The sequence below is a fragment of the Chrysochloris asiatica genome, unplaced genomic scaffold (genome assembly GCF_000296735.1).
Source record: "Chrysochloris asiatica unplaced genomic scaffold, ChrAsi1.0 scaffold00207, whole genome shotgun sequence".
Classification (NCBI taxonomy): domain Eukaryota; kingdom Metazoa; phylum Chordata; class Mammalia; order Afrosoricida; family Chrysochloridae; genus Chrysochloris; species Chrysochloris asiatica.
The window spans coordinates 140,879-145,950 of NW_006408725.1; positions in this window are offsets into that span (position 1 = coordinate 140,879).

The window sequence follows — 5,072 nt, forward strand, 5'->3', positions numbered from 1 at the left end:
AGTGCTTACCAGGATCAGAGGGCTTACTCTGAAAGAAAAAGGAACTGAAGGGAACTGGGCAGAGAGAGAATTCAACCTGCAGTGCAGGCCTGAGTCCCAGCCCAGAGGGGTCACCTCATCTGAAGTACAGGAAGGTGTGTGTGAACTCTCACACTTGCTACTGGTACCCATTTGACTTAGCTTGGGTGACTAAGGCTGAGTCAACTAAATGAAGAAGAAGATATTTGTTACTGTGAGCAGGTGTAAATTGCTACAGTTTGATGTACTGGACTTAGTTTATGAATGCAGTTGTTCAAAGTTCCAAATGGAATGGAAGATTCTTCAGATCAAGGAACATGCTTGTTTCTTCAGAGTACTGGGTTTATTGGGATGGGCAATTTAGAAACTGGTTATGAAAAGTGTGGTAGGGGGAGATAAAGGCATGAAGTGGCCTTTACATGGGTGTGCTTTGTCTCAGAATGAGAGGGACAAGGGCGAATTCCCTATAGTTCTCTCTTTTCCTGATGAATCTGGAGAAGAGAGGGTAGGGGAAGATGCTGATAGGATTATATGATTCAATTGTCAGTGTTTGTTAATAGGGTCAATTGTGTTTGTAAAATCTGTAATTGTACAAGATGTAACTCCAAAATGGAGGAAGTTAATCCTTCGTATATGAAAGACAATGGCTAGAAAAACCAGCGGGTGGCCTGTGGTACCATGAATTTACTTGAAATGGCTTTTCTATGCAAAGTCTTCTTAACTTCCATCATATGATAGCATGGTACCATGCAAATAGGGTATACAGGACTCTAATACTGGTATTGGTTAGTTTTGCCATGTAGTTAAGTTTAAAAGGAGTCATCTCAGAAGCAGAAACATGATTGCAGGACCATCAGGAAAGAGGAGCCATGAATGGAGTGTGAGAGCCCTACCTGAAAAAGCTATGGCAGCAGAAGCAGCAGCGTGGTGAGACAGAGTTGCTGTGGGCTTTCCAGCCTGTGGATTCAATAAAGCCAAGTGCCCACATACAAGAGGCTGGCTTGCAAAATGTGTTAAAGGGGCAGGGCAGAGGTCAAGAGCCCACATGGATGAGAGACTGAAGACAAAAGCAAGGTGTGCCTGTAGTACAGCAGAAAAGAGGTGCTCCTGACTGGAGAACTGCTGCATCCTGAGTTGTTTCTGATCCTGAATTGTACCCTGTTCCCTTTCTTAATAAACCCCACATTGTGATTATTGTCTATGAGTTCTGTGTGACCATTGCAACAAAATATCGAACCCAGACGTGAAGCAGAGATTGCTGTGAAAGTGATGGCCGGTGTCCCGACAGGGTAAAGAAGGTTGTAGTGTGGAGACATGTCTGACCTACACTTCCCAGCCTTTGGTTTTGGGCTGATTCTGATTTTGAGTCTCATTCCTCAGATATCTGAAATTAACCAACATCATGGCCATTTGTTGTTAAGTGCTGTTGAGTCAATTCCAACTCATACAAACCCCCTATAGAGTTTCCGAGGAATGGATGATGGGTTGTATCACTGACCTTATGGTTAGCAGTCCAGTGCTTATCCTACAGTGTCACCAATGCTCCTTGTATACACCACCAGAACACTAAAATTAAAAAGACCAACAATGCCAACTGCTGGTGAATTGGGTCGTTCAGATGTTGCTGGTGGAAATACAACTGGTCCAGCCACTTTAGAAAAGTCTTTGGCAATGCCTACCCAAACTAAAACCATAACCCAGAAACTAGGTATAAATTGTTGTTACTAGTTGCCACAAGTTAATTCTAACTCATGACAATCCTCTGTGTGCAGAGTTAGAACGATTCCTTTAAAGGCATATCTAATTTCAGAAGCAGATCACCAGCCCTGTCTTCCAACTTCTGGGGTAGTAGTTCAATGCTAACCATTTGAGCCACTCAGGGGCTCCTCTAGATAGTCCCAGCTGAAATCTTTATATATGCTTTATATAAAAAATGATTTATACAAGAATGTTCATAGCAACATTACTTCTTGTTAAGTGTGTTGAGTCAGGTCCAACTCATAGAAATTCTGTATAGGGTTTCTGAGGCTGTTAAATTTTATGGGAGCAGGAAGCCTCATCTTTCTCCCTTGGAGTGGCAGTTGGGCTTGAACTGCTGACCCTGTGGTTAGCAGGCCCGTGTTTTTCTTACAGTTTCATTGCACTCCACTGTTACTGGTAATAGCTCTCAAATATCCATCAGAAATAGAATGGAAAACAGTGATATTTTCATACTGCGTACATTATAGCAATAAAGATAAATGAAATACAGCTAGAAGGATGCATCACACAAATGTGATGTTGAGCCACAGAAGCCAGATACAAAAAAAATAAAGTGTAAATAATTTAAAAAAATCATTGTGTTATTCCACTTATATGACATTTAAACATTGTTCTATGTGTATCATGACTCAAACTGTTGTTTGACAGATATTTGTATATATAAGGGGTATTTGCACAATAGAAAACTCAACCTTACTAGATCATGAGCTTTAGTCTTAATAATGATAGACTTTGTTACATAGAGATGACTTAATTTTGAAGGTTCAGCGTGACAAAAAGCTCTGTTAGTAACCTGGGTGACTACTAGAATAGCAAATCCAGTTATTAGAATGAATTGAGAGCTCTTTAAAAGCTTCGACTAAAACTCCATTAAGGATGTGTAAAGAATCATAGACCAGAACACACTATAGGAAACAATTCTCATACTTGTATTCCTGAAGCAATTTAAAATCATATCCTATTATCTCTGTTACAGTCCTCCCATGACTGACTACCCATTGTACATAATATTCACACACCTTTGCATGGTATGCACGTTGCTACCTGGGCTGGCCCCTGCTTATCTGTCTAGCCACATCTTCTCCATTCAATCTTCTGCTCAGGCCATGTCAACCTTCTTGCTGTTTCCTAACTATCCCAAACCTTTCTGCCTCAATGGTGTTACTCTTGCTCGTCCTCTGTCAGGAGATATCCCCCTTGAGCTCTTCACAAGCTGGCTGCTTTTCAATCTTTTCTTCTTAAAGATAACTTCTAAGAGACGTTCCTTGACCACCCCATCCCAAATTGCCACCTCTAATCAATCCCACTCAATGAGCCTGTTGCCATTAAGTCAAATCTGATTCATGGTGACCCCAAGTGGATTAGAGTACATTTGTGTACCATAAGGTTTTCAGTGACTGATGTTTCAGAAATAGATTGCCAGTATTTGGACTTGAACCTCCACCCAGAAGTTAGCAGCTGAGTGGGTTAACCATTTGTATCACCTAGGTACTCCTCCCAGTTCCATTCCTCTCCTTTGTTTTCTTCCAAACATTTATCACAACCAATAATTATATCACTTAGCTATCTGCCCACTCTTCTCACTAGAATGGAAATTCCATGAGAGGAGGATCTTGTCTGTTTGGTTCAGCTGGAATCTCCAGGGCATAGAACAGAACAATGCCTGCTTCATAGCAGGTGCTCATGCACTGACTGTTGACAGAATTAATATGTGATGATTAAATCCTGCACAACAGTTAAAATAGTTTTGGCTATGTTTACTTCTATAGTTTGTTTGACCTGGTATTCAGTGTAAGATCACCACACATACTACACCTTGATGTCTTCACCAAAGACTCTATTCTTTCTACGTTTGTTGCTCTTCCGCCATAAGAAACCCAATAAGCCTGGGCTGCTGTTCAGGTTATGAAGACAACTCTGACTGCTGCCATTGCCTTGTGCAAAAGTAATTCAACAACTAGGAAATTAGGGCCCTCTACTGACAGTCTACTTACTATATTCAGAGCCTAAAGGCTCTTAAAAGCTGTTAAGCACAGGTGAAAACAGGCAGCCAGATCCTAATGAAGTTAGTAGCATCTGTGTTCTTAAAACTTGCAAGTAGCCATCTAAGACAGAACTACAGGTCTCTCTCTACCTGTCAGGAGCAAACAGTAAGAAGGTAACCAAAAGCACAGAGAAGTAACATGTCTATGGAGCAGAACTCAAATTCTTCTTTAAAAAACAATAAGAGCCAGACATACTGGACCAGTATAGAACACAGAACCCCTGAGACTATAGCAGTATAGAACACAGAACCCCTGAGACTATAACAGTATAGAACAGAGAACCCCTGAGACACTCTTTTAAACAAAAATTGAGTCTATTCCCTGAGATCACCTTTTAGCAAAAGAGTAGAGTAGCTCACAAAATAGCAGGTATTTAGCCATAAGGCAAATCCGCTGCACAAGACCTTTAAAGTGTTCAAGAGCAAAGATGTCAGTTTGAGGACTACGGAGTGCCTGATCCAAGCCATGGTATTTTCAATAATCTCACATTCATGTGAAAGTTGCATAGTGAATAAGGAAGACCATAAAAGAATTGAAGCATTTGAGTTATGGTGTTGGAGGAGACTATTAAAAGAACAAACAAGATGGTGGATCGGGTGGAAGCGGTAAAGGAGCTCCGCCAGCAACGACACAGAATATCCAACCAAGCAGGCTCAGGGGATGGTCCCAGAACTCTGAACCACATATAAAGGAATATATAGAAGGTTGGAAGGCTTACAGCTGGGGGAATTTGTGGCAGAAGCAAGAAATCCATTGCTTTCTAGTCCGGAATGCTCAGCTGCTCCAGGAGCCGCCATCTTGGGTGAGACCAAGCGGAGAAAGAATCAGAGTGGCCACAGACGCCTGGCAGAACCGCTGAGATAAAGGTGTGGACATTCTTTTCTGTTGGTAGCTGTTCATTGGTCCCTTGCTGTCTGTGCACCTCCATTCGGGTGACTATAGGGGTGCCTGAGCTAGTGGGCACCCCAACCCCACCCTTGGAGGGTTCTACTACACATGCGCACAGATCTCCTCGAAATTTAAAGAGACAGTGTCCAATGAAAACCAAACGGCCACAGCCGGCCCTGAACTGTTTACAACTAGAAAAAAGGCCTTTAACAGGGATTGTGGAGCGGGACAAGCAGACAAAAAAGGAATTAGGCCAAAAATTAAATCCTAAATTACATCAAAATGATCAACAGTGGCATCTTGAAATTTCTCAAGAAGAAGAGTGAAAAGGGAAGCCCATTTCCTGATCACATCTACCTG